Source organism: Engystomops pustulosus, chromosome 1 (assembly GCF_040894005.1).
Source record: "Engystomops pustulosus chromosome 1, aEngPut4.maternal, whole genome shotgun sequence".
NCBI classification, from domain to species: Eukaryota; Metazoa; Chordata; class Amphibia; order Anura; family Leptodactylidae; genus Engystomops; species Engystomops pustulosus.
The window spans coordinates 100,033,806-100,048,846 of record NC_092411.1 but is presented as its reverse complement, the minus strand read 5'-3'; the positions used below and the strand labels follow the sequence as shown (position 1 = coordinate 100,048,846).

The following is a 15,041-nucleotide window of genomic DNA, read 5'->3' as shown; positions in this document are numbered from 1 at the left end:
GGTAGAAGATATAGTCTGAAGTGTGACTCTGGAATTACTGCTACTAAGGGTTTATATTACAACCCTACTCTGAAAAGGTCACACACAGTATGAACTCCGAACTTTAGCTCCTTCTATTGGATTCAAGTCAGGTGACTGGTTGGGTCACTCTAGCATTATTTTCTTTATCTGAACCCAGTTGAGAGTTGTCTTGGCTGTATGATTGGGATCATGTCCACCCTCATTTCATCTTCCTTTTCCTAGTAGATGGCTGTAGATCTTTACCAGGAATGTTTCTGTACATCTTTACATTCATCCTTTTATTATATACAATTTGCTAGTGTCGTATGCTGCAAAACAGCCCCTCGTTATAAAGTTCCCACCTTCAAATTTCACTGTCAGTCTGTTGTTTTTGGGGGTGATATGCAATGTCTTCTCATTTCTAAAAAGGGTATTTATTTTGGGAAGCAAAGAGTTCCATTTTGGTTTCATCAGACTACGTTCACTCTTGAAATACTGCAGTGTACTCCTAGTAGTTGTATGGTGAATTATGTTCTTTTACTTTTATTATAATCTTTTTAGTTTTACATCTTTAACTCCTTTCCAACATGTGAGTGTTGCCAGCTTCTCACGGCTGAGCCCCCTCCTCACGAAGTGTGTATTTTCTGCATATTGCAGCAGACACCAACCGGTAACACCCTAACCTTTTGATGGCCACTAGCAGCAGTCAAAAGCCGGCGGCACATCGTGGGTCCCACCATTTTTGTTTAGATTGTCACTCTCCATGAGAGCCTCGGGTCTTTGTAATAACCGAGGCTGTATAGTTTCTGAGCATTTCTTACAATACCTATATACTGCCGTAGCACAGTATGGCAGTATATGCTATGATCAATCAGACAACCTATGGTTAAAGTACCCTAGGGGGTCTGAAAAAATAGTAAAAAAAAAGTTAAAAGTAACTATGCATGGAAAAATAAAAAAGTAATGGATTTTTGAAGGTGGGGAGTGAAAAATGGAAACACAAAAACCAAAAAGGGCCAAGTGATTAAGGGATTAATAATTCTTTGAGTCAGTACGATCACAGAGGTGCCAAATTTCACTAGTTTTGTCTTAAAGGAAACCTACCACTTCGGATAGGGCTTCTAAGCTGCAAATGCTGTGCACCAGCTCAAGGTGAGCGGGTGCCGGCGCTTATTTTCGTTATGTTTTTAAACAGATGTAAAGCGTTTAAAGGCTTTAGTAATCTTTATATACCAAGTAGATTCACCGCACCATGGTCCGCGCTTGGCGCACCATGTGCGCGACCACTTTGTGCGCCTGAATAGGAAGTGGTTGCACGCATGGTGCGCCGAGCGCGGACCACGGTGCGGTGAATCTACTTGGTATATAAAGATTACTAAAGCGTTTAACCCCTTAAGGACGCAGCCATTTTACAGCTTAAGGCTCAGCCCGATTTTTTGGATTCTGACTTGCTTCGCTTTATATGGTTATAACTTTTGAACACTGTTACTTATCAAAACGATTCTGAGATTGTTTTTTCCCCACATGTTGTACTTCATTTTAGTGGTAAATTTTGGCAGATAAGTTTTGCGTTTATTTACAAAAAAAAGAAAATATGATAAATTTTTTGAAAAATTTGCCATTTTCGAAATTCTAAATCATTGCGTTTTCAGGCAGATAGATGTACCACCTAAATAAGTTGCTGAATAACATTTCCCATTTGTCTACTTTACATTTTCATAATTTCTGAAATGTCTGGATAATTTATTTTGACGTCACGCGGCTTACAAATAGAATATCGCTTTTCCGGATTTTCAGAATTGACTATTTTGGGGATAAATACAGTTTTGAATGAAATTTTACATATTTAGCATCAAAACCCCCTATATAATCTACCCATTTTCAAATCTGCACCCCTCAAGCTATCAGAAACAGCTTTTACGAAGATTGTTAACCCCTTGAGATCTTCATAGTAATTGAATCAAAATGGAGGTGAAATTTAGAATGGTCATACTGTTCCCTTATACGTTCATTTAGCACTAAAATTTACACATTTCCAAAATATAAAAAGAGAAAACCCACCATACAATTTGTTCTGCAATTTCTCCTGAGTACAAAGACCCCCACATGTGGCTGTGACTTGTTTTATGGGCGCACAGCGAGACGCAGAAGGGAAGGAGCGCCCTGCAGCTGCCAGGATTTTAGTTTCCTCATTGGCCCCTTTTGAAGGCTATAAAATTTTCGCTTTTCCGTTATTGGGGCCATGTGACGGCATTTTTTTTGCGGGATGAGATGCTTTTTCCATTGTTACCATTTTGGGGTTGGTATCACCTATTGTTGAAAATTTAGGAACTTTTTTTGAGGGCAGGAGTAGAAAAGCATCAATTCTGTACTGGATTTTTGACTTTTTTTTTTTTTGGTGTTCACCGTATAGACTAATAATCCTGTTATCTTTATTCTATGGGTTGATACGATTACGGGGATACCAGACATGAATATATTTTCTTACGTTTTACTAAATTTGTCAAACAAAACCCTAATGTGGGGAAAAATCTATAATTTTTGTATTGCCATCTTCCAAGTGGCATAACTTTGTTACGTTTTTGGCTACGGAGCTGGTTGATGGCTTGTTTTTTGCGGGACATGTTGTACTTTGCACCAGTATCATGTCTAAGTACATATGGTTTTTTGGTCGCATTTTATAGCATTTTTTGTGGGATTGAAAAGGTAAAAATCATAATTTTTGGAGGGTTTATAACAGTTTTTTTTTACGGCGTTTATCGTGGGGGTTCAATAATGATTTACTTTTATTCTACGGGTTGTTACGGACGCGGTGATACTATATATGTGGGGTTTGTGTTATGATTTAGACTTTTTTTTTGAGTTATATGTCTCTTTATATGTTTTGGGGGTTTTGGGCATTTTTAGTGATTTATGACTTTATTTTTTTATTGAATAACTTTTTTTTTTACTTTTTTACTTTTATACCATGGGATATGAACAAGCAATCTTCTGATTGCTTCTTCATGATAATATTCTGCAATACTGATGTATTGCAGAGTATTATCAGTGTCAGCCTATGCACTTGCATAGGCTGGCACTTTGCCAGTAAGATGACGTCGCAGACGCCATCTTACTGGCAATTCTTGCTAGTAACTCTGGGGTCCAGATCGGACCCCAGAGTTACTATAGCAACGATCGGCGCCCCCCGAAAACGGTTCGGGGGGGCCGATCGTGGGGGAAAGACACCCCAGATGCTTGTTAGATGCCGCGGTCGCGCTGACCGCGGCATCTAAAGGGTTAAGCACCCGCGATCGGAGACAACTCCGATCGCGGGTGTTACACTGGGGTGCCGGCTATTAGTTACAGCCGGCACCCCGTGTTTCCCGATGCCGGTTCGGCTCTGATCCAGAGCCGAGCCGGCATAGGCGCCGTGGCGGATATATCCGCCACTGAGCGCTAAGTCACTGCGCTCCGTGGCGGATATATCCGCCGCGGAGCGTGAAGGGGTTAAATGCTTTACATCTGTTTAAAAACATAACGAAAATAAGCGCCGGCACCCGGCATTTGCAGCTTAGAAGCACAATCGGAAGTGGTAGGTTTCCTTTAATAAGTAAAAAAAAAATAACCATTGTAAAATTAATATTTGTTTTGTATCAATATATTTAACACATATAACTGTGATTAATTTGTATAAGGGGTAATTTTTTTTCAGAATACTAATAAGCCAGAAGGGCTCTGGGGGTGTTACCGGAGTACCTCAATCCTGTAAATTCACAGGCTGTAACACTGTGCAGGACCAGGGAAGTGCCGAGGGAGCAGGGGGAGGGGGAAGCAGTGTAACAGCCAGTGAAGCTACAGCAGGGTGTAGCACTGGTAACACCTCCCAGACCCCTTCTGGCTCATATTCATCATTTTAAAAGTTGATTTTAGAAGGAAGGGGACCATTGATAACACATTTAAGTAGATTGAGTTAATGAGAGCTTAGTGACCTTGCACTAGTTAATTAGTTTACAGTCATCAAGACTTATTACATGGGAAAACTGAAACAGTTTGGGGAATATACTATGATTCGCTTAATTCCCCCTGTTGCTATCTCTGTTTGATGTCTGTGAACAGAAACGGTCTCATTCACATTCATGGACTATAAAACACTTCAAGAGCTCAAGGTTTATTGCTGTAACAAGTAGCAAGCCGCCGCTCGGACTCTAGTCCTCACCGTTCTCAGAAATATTCAGTTTTCGTTTTATGTACTAAATAAGATGAGAATAACAGGACACGCTCTCCGTCACCTAATAGGAAGTTGTTGAATGAATAGTAACCCTTTCCTGACTTCTCAGCATTCATTCATACGGCGTTTCATAGATTTTTAAACAGGCATTAGCTAAACAGCCTAAATAAAGGACCCTCTGCCCTCTTCCGTAGGTACTTCCTGATAAGCACAACCTACGCTCATTGCATGACGTCACCACATTTGCCTGATTGACAGTGTTTTTAACCAATGGTAAAAGAGCAGGGGTGGGCTTTACGGCATAGATCCTTCTACCATTGTCCTAGGCCGCCGTGACGTAGTGCGTAGCTGTACGAGGCTGAGTTGCATCGCGCGGCGCGTCCATGCTCGGCACAGCCGGGACCAGCTCATAAAGGGTCAACAGCGGCCGAGACCCGGACAGTGTGACGTCACAGGTGAGACGGGGGCGTTGACGTCACAAAGTGGGGTCACAGGTGAGAGGTGGGGGAGGGGGTAAACCTCCAATACGTTACACGTACATATACATATATAGCCCCCTGACATAGCGGCACGGATCGGTTAGGAGGCGCTCACGTGTAGTCAGAGGAGGACCTGCGGGTGGCGCTGGCACCATGGGAACCCTGTGTTTATTGTTGTGTCGTACAAAGTATCACAACTAATGGCATCAGTGTAACATTGTTACCACAGCCGCTTAATGGGCGCATTGTATATAGCGCTCCCCTGGAGGCCTCTGAGACATCCCTGTGCAGTCCAGTCCTATACATACAGCAGTCCACAGGGGACGGCTTGGGAGATTTCCACTATAAAATGGGTTGTAATATGGAATCCCCAGCAGTCACAAGATGAGGGGTCTGAATGAGTAGAAGTCTATGGGGACTGTACTAGTGACTATCCTGCAGCAATGTGTAATAGCAGCGTATCAATTGTTGCTTCAAGCTTTCCATTGCCGATGTAAAATATCAAAGCGATGGAAGTCTTGGGTTACACAGCCATTGTTATCACAGCCACTGCTAGCACAAGTCCATGTGACCCCCTCTGGTGAAGCTCTCTGGATATTACTCTAGTCCAAGGCTGCAATGATCAGCTACAGGGGGTCTGTAATGAAGCGTTATTGATAATCCTTGGTCCCCTTACAGCAAAGAATTTCCAAAATCTAAGGGTGGTGATACACATGACGCTTTTAGGCTGTTTTTGGGCCGATTTTTAGTTAGTGCGTTTTCAGATTGTAAAAAACGCATGCGTTAAATGCATGCGTTTTTGACAGGTTTGACCAATTATCTTAATTCAAACTGGTCAAAACCGCATGCGTTTTTTATTATCTGTAAACGCACAAACTAAAAACGGTTCAAAAACAGCCTAGAAACGCCATGTGTGTCACCACTCTAATTGTCACAGGGACAAAATTTTTTTTTGTCTGGAACTACAATTATAAAATATACAGTTCCGACTTGCATACAAATTCAATTTAAGTACAAACCCATCTTGTACGTAACCCGGGGACTGCCTGTATTTCTATAGGCTCATACGCAAGGCTGTGGTTTCCACGGTCCGTGTGGGAGCCAAGTGCTCTGGCTGCAAATTATTAAGTATGTCCTATCCCATCAAATTGTATTGTACAAAGAAAAATAAACCGGTATCTCCTCTGGTGCTCCCGGTGTTCCATGCCATATTTACCTTGGTGCTTTGCTTCGGTTTGTTTACCTCTTCCTCACCGTATTCTGTCTGCCTTGCATGCCCACCCGTCCACTATACCAGAGCTGTAACAGGCGCTGGTACAAGGGACAGGTAGGCATGTAAACAAACAGGAGGAAAGCAACGACTGACACTGGGATACCGGAAGCATTGGAGGAAGCAACCAATGGTTTATTTTTATTTACAGTCCAAACACCCCCCACCCAGGACACCCACAATCGTGGCCAGCACAGCAACACATAGGTTATGTTTGTAGCGTTTAACAGAGATTTGCACTAAAAGTACAGTGTGCATCATTAAGTAATAGGTCAGTTCCCACGCTGCTTATTGACCATGCAACTGATCCGATAAAGAGTAGAGCATGTCCCAATCAGATCACTCATAGTGTGTACTTCATGAGGAACTGTGAACGTCTTATACATATAAGATTTTACTTTTGGGGAAGTTTGGAGATAATAAACTCCCACTAAGCCAACATATAACATATTTAATGGATCCATTAAAGAGTGTAAAATAAGTACCAATACCCCACAAATGATGACTGCATTGTGTAGGGCACTTCAAACGCTCTTTAGGCTTCCCATTCATTAGCCAGCATTCTGCCGTTTTAAGAGAAAGCAAGGTAATGAAAAAGATGGCCAGGATTGATGTTGCGCTGCAACCAATCACGAGTAGTAGAGGTGGAATTTGTCTTAAATGACTTCATATCATCAAAATGTAATAAAGTGATTGAAAACAAATTCCACCTCTACTACTCGTGATTGGTAGCAGAGTGTCATCAAACCTGGCCATTTCTTTTATTAGGTTGCATCCACATAACCAACAGGGGGACCCTCACATCGGTGGCCAGAAGACGCCACAGCTCCATTATAGAAAATTGTGATCATACCTAATTATATAAGATTGTTGTGATTTGTTTACATAATATTGCATGCACTATTGTGATGTATCATAGTGCTGTGTGTTACTATTTATGTTTTTATCTTTATGCAAATTACCATCCCTGCGGACTGGAGAGAGTTCAATCTCTGCTAGTACCATTTTGGTATTGGTTGGCACTGCATTGTATAGAAAGAAGGGAACCGGTGTGCCTGCTGGTATGGGCCTACCCCAGATCATTGAGACACTTATAAAAATTTATATAAATACACCAAATTTTCTCTCAAATAACAGGAAGCTGAGAAATGGGAAATGTATGTCTGAAGTGTCCTACACAATACTGGCTACTTTTAAACATTAACCCTTTCATAACTCGCCAATGTAAACATTTTTCATGAAGTGGTTTATGGAGAGGGCTCACACTGTGCATTTTACACCTTTTCATGATGAGGATTTTCATTCCCATAGACTGTAAAAAAAAAAAAACACAAAAAAACCAAACATGCATGCATAAATTCGTAAGGATTCACAATAAAAGTCACTTGACCATATTTCAGAACCTCCTGGGTACTTTGACCCTGCAGGGTGTCATTGAAATAGTACTGTATTGCAGTATATAACAATTTTACTGCTGATCTCTAATGGCCTGCCATCTGCTGGTTATTGGAGATTATTACACAAGGCAAACTTACCAGTCTCAATGAGACTGTAGGCTGCCATGGCAACTGATCGTGGCATGGCAATGAGGAGCGATGATTGACACTTTTTGAAGCTGCCGGCAAAGCTGTGATCGACTGGATAACACAAGCAATCGGTGCTAGCACCATTTGCGGTTGTTACCGGTAAGTCTTTGCTGCAATATACCCTTAGGTGTCGACCGTGGTAGTAACAAGCGGGTGTCAGCTGTATTATACAGCTGACACCCACTGTGTATGGAGAGAGCTCATCCCACAGCCCCAGGGCATTATAGTACATCCTGGAGTGCCTAGGGGTTAATGCTAAATTACAGTTTGGGTTTCTGCTACAAAATCTGTGCATAAAATCTGCACAATTTCAGATACCTTTGTACAGCTGTCAGCTGCCGGTATCTGCCTCTCAGCTGACGGTGGCGGTCATGACAGATAGGAGCCTATTAAAAAATTAAACTGTTTTTATAAAAAAAAAAAGGCATTTCGGGACACCGTGATACCTAACATGTTTCTGTTATATTTTTGCTTAATGAATTTTGCTGACTTTTTTTTTATTTTTACAATTTTCTCAGTACTCGGAGCCAAGGGGGTCTGATCGCTCATACAATTTACTCTAATACTACAGGCAATCCCCGGGTTACATACAAGATAGGGTCTGTAGGTTTGTTCTTAAGTTGAATTTGTATGTAAGTTGGAACTTTTTTGGTCTCTGTGAAAATTGGATTTTAAAACTGTTGGGTTGTCATAAGAATCAAGATTAACAATAAAGCTTCATTACAGACATATTTGATAACTGTTATAGCTGATCAATGTAGCCTAGGACTAAAGTGCAATAAATTACCAATATCCAGAGGTCCGTTTGTAACTAGGGGTCGTATGTAAGTTGAGTGTTCTTAAGTAGGAGACCGCCTGTACATGGTTCCTGGCTGTCATAGCACACCAACTGACCATCTTACATGGTCAACCTGCTGCTCCATCAGTTAGGGTGTGTTTACACATTCAGTTCTTCAGATGCAGTTTTTGAAGCTAAAACCAGGTATGGGTCATAATGGTTGAGAACATTTCATTAAGAGAAGCTGCTGCTATGCTTTTTTTCATTCCAATCCTGGTTTGGACATCAAAAACTGCATTTGAACATGTGAGGGCACCCTACGGCTGCGTTTCCCCGTGGCATTTCTTTTATAACACTTCCAAAATGCAAGTGGGATGGGTTTAGCCAAAAAGCATGCATTTCACTGGAAACACACGCGTTTTGGCCAAGCCCCTCCCACTGAGTAGGGTTTAGCAGTCAGATTGTTGTTCCCTATGCCAGTGAAGGCAAACCTTTTAGAGACTGAGTGCCCAAACTACAAACAAGACCCACCCAATATTGCAAAGTGCCAACACAGAAATTTAATTAGTGATTTAAACTCCCTGCTCTGTCACAGTTTTCATTCATATCAACACTGAGGACACCAATAAAGTAGAAAATATAAGATCATTGGTTTCATTCATTGTAGCTTCCCTCCAGGGTCCCATAAACTTTGTCAGGGCCGGAGCAGGAGCTACAATGATAATCCAGATCTGTCCACACCTTCCCACTCCTCCAGTAGTCCCAGGTAGCGCTGTCACTTTAACCCCTTAACGCTCTGCGCCGTAGCTCTACGGCGCAGAGGTATAAGGGATGTATGAAGAGGGCTCACGGGCTGAGTCCTCTTCATACAGAGGTGGGGGTTTTTGCATTTTGCACAAAACCCCCACCGCTAATAACCGCGGTCGGTGCTTGCACCGATCGCAGCTATTAACCCTCTAAACGCCGCCCGCAAAGTCGCGGGCGGCGTTTAAAAGACGGCGGCGCGCGGGCGCCGCCATCTTTTTTTCGATCGCCACGCCCCCGAACGTCATCGGGGGGCGGCGATCGGTTACCATGGTAGCCTCGGGTCTTCTCTTGACACGAGGCTACATGGTTTATGCAGGTTCGTTACAATGAGCCAGTGGCTCATTGTAATGTAAGACCTGCAAAAACGCCATATATTGCAATACTGTAGTATTGCAGTATATGGTAGGAGCGATCTGATCATCTAGGGTTAATGTACCCTAGATGGTCTAAAAAATAGTGAAAAAAAAAAAGAAAAAAAAAGTTTAAAAAATAAAAAAAATTAATAAAATATTAAAAGTTCAAATCACCCCCCTTTCCCTAGAACGGATATAAAACATAACAAACAGTAAAAATCACAGACATATTAGGTATCGCCGCGTCCCAAAATGCCCGATCTATCAAAATATAAAAACGGTTACGGCCGGCGGTGACCTCCGAGGCGGGAAATGGCGCCCAAATGTCCGAAATGCGACTTTTACACCTTTTTACATAACATAAAAAATGAAATAAAAAATGATCAAAATGTCGCACAGACCTCAAAATGGTAGCAATGAAAACGTCGCCTCATTTCGCAAAAAATGACCCCTCACACATTTCCGTGCGCCAAAGTATGAAAAAGTTATTAGCGTCAGAAGATGGCAAAAAATGTTTTTTCTTTTTTGTACACATTCGTTTAATTTTTGAAAATGTATTAAAACACAATAAAACCTATATAAATTTGGTATCACCGCGATCGCACCGAACCAAAGAATAAAGTAGGCGTGTTATTTGGAGCGAAGAGTGAAAGTCGTAAAAACTGAGCCCACAAGAACGTGACGCACGTGCGGTTTTTTTTCAATTTTTCCACATTTGGAATTTTTTTTCAGCTTCGCAGTACACGGCATGTTAAAATAAATAACATTACGGGAAAGTAAAATTTGTTACGCACAAAATAAGCCCTCACACAGGTCTGTACACGTAAAAATGAAAAAGTTATGGATTTTTGAAGTTGGAGAGCGAGAAATTAGCCGAAAAACCCTCCGTCCTTAAGGGGTTAAAATAGCTCCGTGCAAAGCAAGTCCTGGGGTGTCTGGGATTGCAGGAAGATGCCTGGAGTCCTCTCTGGTGATTGCCTGGGTGCCCACAGAAAGGACTGAGTGCTACCTCTGGCACCCGTGCCATAGGTTCGCCACCACTGCCCTATGCCAAGCAACCTCTTTAACCCTTCATAGAGATACAGCTACATACATCCTATTTGCACATGCCATGTGCAGATTGCATGTTTATAAACGTCATGACAGGGTCAAATTGTAACCCCTTCAGGACGCAGCCTGTTTGTACGTTGAGGACACGTTGCGTTTTGACCTGCGTTTTCATTGCGTTTGAAACGCATATAGAACAGCTGAGGAGAGGTGATTTGCCTAATTACATCACTGTTAATATTTCCATTTACAAAACGCATCGTAAACGCGATGTTAACGCACACTTTAAAGCGTTAACCAAGCGTTAACATTGTGTTTACAAACGGAAACTGTAATGTAATTAGGCAAATTACCTCTCATCAGCTGTTGTATATGCGTTTCAAACGCAATGAAAACGCAACCAAAACGCAACGTGTGAACGCGCCCTAAGGCTCAATCCTTTTTTTTTTTTTTTTTTTTTAATCTGACCAGTGCCTCTTCCTGTGGTAATAACTTTTCAACACATCCCAGGGATTTTGAGATTGTTTTGTCATGAAGTAAAAAAAAATGGACAAAACAGGAGAAAGAAGCTTTCGCGAGGCGCTACTAGGCCAAATTGTATCTACAATAGTGATAAATAGCTGGAAATAATCTGAATTGAAAATCTTTTATTATATAAAACAACAAACAGTGATAAAATGTAAAAGTTTAACCTAGACTATTAGGCTATTAGCGCCCCATGATGGCTTCTTTCAGTTTTTTTGTTTTTTTACTCCACTGTCTACACCGGCCTCTATTCGAGGTCCGGGTATTTTGGAGCTGTGGGGGCTGCTTACAACAAACCATCCATCTACTCCTGCTATTGGCTTCAATTAGCCGTACGATCCTGAACCCCTCCCCAGGTCGGGCTTCAAACTGCACTGTAAGGGCGCGTTCACACGTTTAATAACCCGATCGCATGCGTTTCTCTGGAAACGCATATGCGATCGCCCCAAACTCCGCCCCCGTTATGAACGCAGCGCTAGCGGAACGTGTGAACGCGCCCTCACAAGGAGCTTTCAGGTGAGCAGTACTCTCTTCTCTCACCAACCATTGATCCCAACAGTATTACACTAGGCGCCGTCCTCTCTTGTTGTTTTTTCGTTCTTTTACATGTTTTCTCATGAGACATTGTAGTTTATGTTAGTAGTATCATTTTGCTGATCAGTTACTTTTTTGGGGGGTAAAAATTCAATAATTTAGGAAAAATTTTTTTTTAAAATTACAACTTTCAAAGTTTCAAATGTTCTACTTTTTAGACAAAAAGTCAACCCCCCGAGAAGTGACAAAGTGGCTACTGGGGCGTGGAGTAGCCGGAGATGAGGCTACAGGTCGCGGCTACTCCACGCCCCAGTAGCCTCTTTGTTCCTCCTACCCAGTGATTTGCCTTATTACATTACTATTTACATTTGTTAACGCTATGGGAACGCATTCATTAACAAAACACGTGTTATCGCGTTTACAATGCGTTTTGTAAACGCAAATGTTAACGGTAATGTAATTAGGCAAATCGCCTCTCCTCAGCTGTTTTAAAACTAAATGAAAATGCAACCAAAGCGCCCTCCGGGGTGTAGTTTCCATTATGGGGTGATTTTTTTTTTTGAGTTTTTCTATTATTTAGGCTTCTCACAGTCAATTGAAAGTTGAGCAGGTCCTTCTAAATACGGGTTTTGGTGATTTTTCCCCAAAATTTTAAAAATGGCCCCAAATTCTGAGCCTCACAACATTCTAGTAAAATATGTGGAATCTTAAAAAACTATGGCAACATACAGCAGACATTTTAGGAAATGTAAGTTATAAATTAATTTGGGTGCTATGACTATTAGCTTCAATAGTATAGAATTTAGAACTTTGAAAATAATTTTTCAATTTTTTTTTCTAAAATTTTCTTTCTTTTTTTTTTTTTTTAATATAACTAAATACAAAAGATATCATCTAAATTTTTGAACAAATTTGAAGTACAATATATCACGAGAAAACAATCTCAAAATTCCCTTCATATGTTAAAGCGTTCCAAAGCTATAACCACTTGCAGTGACACAGGGCAGATTTGAAAAATGTCCTGAAGGGGTTAAAACATTAGTATTATTAAATTAATAATTGATAAGTTTTGCGTTTCGTTCTGAAAAAAAAAATGAAAATTTGCCATAAGTTCTTAAAAGTTCTTCATTTTCAAAGTTTGAAATGTTCTGCCTAAAAATCTTGATAATTAACATTTGCAGAATGTGTGCTTTATGTTGAGATGATATTTTATGCATCCTCTCATTTTTCTAGGATGTTATGAGGCGCGGATTTTTCTCATTTTCATGAAAATTGCCCAAACTAGCATTTTTAGGGACAACTCAGCTTCCAAGTGACTTTGAAAGGCCTAAATAATAGTAACACTCCATATTTATTTGTGGGGATAGATACAATGTATAGATAATTCATTTTGGAGGCCTATAGCTATTTTTCCAATGCTTACCCTAACATAAAAATGTTTTTTTTTAACATAATATTTTGTCTTTATTCTCGCTCACTACGATGATACCTCATTTATATAGTTTTTCTTATCTTTGCTCAATTTTCATGAGAAAAAACAATATTATGTTATTTACTAGTTTTTCAGGGCCATAACTTCTGTATTTTTCTGTTGTCAGATCTGGTTGAGGGCTTATTTTTTGCAAAAAGAGTTGTTCTTTTCAGCCGTATCATATAAGGGTATAATCTTATAACTTTTTTTTTTTTTATCTTTTTTCAGAAAATTGTACATTACGGGAAGTTTTTGTGTTTTTATTTTTTTTTATAACATTGTTCACTGAGCGGGTTCAATATTCATTTACATTTATTGTACAGATTAATACGGATGCAGTGATACCAAATATGTTTGCTTTTCTTATGTTTTATATACAAGCAGTCCCCGGGTTACATACAAGATAGGGTCTGTAGGTTTGTTCTTAAGTTGAATTTGTATGTAAGTTGGAACTTTTTTGGTCTCTGTGACAATTGGATTTTAAAAATGTTGGGTTGTCATAAGAATCAGGATTAACAAAGCTTCATTACAGACGCCTGTGATAACTGTTATGGCTGTTTATTGTAGTCTAGGACTAAAGTACAATAAATTACCAATATACAAATGTCCGTTTGTAACTAGGGGTCGTATGTAAGTCGAGTGTTCTTAAGTAGGGGACCGCCTGTACTTTATTTGCATTTTATCTGTAACTGAGGAGATTATTGGACTTTTATTTATTTAATTATTATTATAAAATGATTTTTACAGTTTTTTTTTTTTTTACATATTAAAGACTTGGGCTTGAACGAGCATTCATCCGATCGCTTGTTGTATTGCAGTGTACAGTGTAAGTAACCCGGCATGCTGCGCATGCTCAGTTACTTACAGCTGGGTCCTGCCAGGACGCAGAACCCGGCTTAAGAGGAACCGGCAGCTTCGAGGCACTCGCCAGACATCGAGGCTGTGGCAGGAGGGATTGGATCCCCCGGTCACGCTTGACCGCAGCGTGTAAGGTGTTAAACACCGGGATCAACGTTTTCCCAATCCCCGCTGCTAGTGCCAGGTCTGGGCTGTGATATCACAGCACGACACCAGCACGACCCAGTGTCCCGCAATCTTCTTCTGTCGCGCCACTGTAAAAAGAAGAACCCCTGATGACCCGATAGGGATGTCATTAAGGGATTAAAAACCACTGGTGTGTGTATTTCATAATTCTACTATCAGAATTATTGGTGCTAGACCACTTACAATAACATGCACATCTGGAACTGTCATTGTTATATTCTTGAATCTCTGCAATTTGCTAAAAAAAATTGCTTTGAAAAATATTCAAATGGGCTTTGTTTTAATTTATCATGTAATAACATCAGTGCCATATAGCATGACATTTTCTAATTTATATACAATAGAACTGCATTATAGAGCAGATTTCCTAAACATACATGCACTGTGTGTGCATAGTGGTCAGGCATGGCAGAGGAGAGGATCCTTTAGTGGTTCTCGCATGTTATTTTGTACATATTTTATTGTGCACGGCCGATTCCATTTCTCTGCCCAGTCATCTGAGGACTTAGATGTGGTTCCATAGCATTAGTGCAATCCTCATGATGCTCTACAGCTGTAGCTATGCAGCCCCATTTAACTCTATGGAGCAGAGATGCAGTGCCAAAATGCAAGTGAGATGGGCTTGGCCAAAAAGCATGCATGGTTCACGTCCCAGGGTCTGGCAGGTTGATTCGATTATTGGATTGTGAGCCTCATTGGGGACAGGGGCTGATTTGGCAAGCACAGTGCAGCGCTGCGTAATCTGTGTGTGCTATATAAATAATAATTATTATTATACAGTGTGTGCTGTATATAGAGCCTTCCCAAGACCACCTCTGTGTCATGCTATGGGATGACAGTATGGATTTAGTGTGTGCTGTATATAGAGCCTTCCCAAAACCACCTCTGTGCCATGCTATGGGATGACAGTATGGATATAGTGTGTGCAGTATATAGA

At 40.7% G+C, this 15,041-nt stretch overlaps 1 protein-coding gene across 3 annotated transcripts in view; it reads left to right on the top strand.

The window, feature by feature from the left end:
- The first annotated feature begins 4,517 nt into the window (after window positions 1-4,517).
- The window catches only part of CHD8 (chromodomain helicase DNA binding protein 8), a 50,640-nt gene continuing 40,116 nt past the window's right edge, over window positions 4,518-15,041 (top strand). For 2 of the 3 annotated variants that reach the window (XM_072150027.1, XM_072149991.1), the window contains exon 1: window positions 4,518-4,665. The gene's annotated coding sequence lies outside the window, so the exon portion shown is untranslated. Of the gene's footprint in view, window positions 4,705-15,041 lie in introns of all 3 variants that reach the window. The other variant, XM_072150010.1, reaches the window with a different exon arrangement.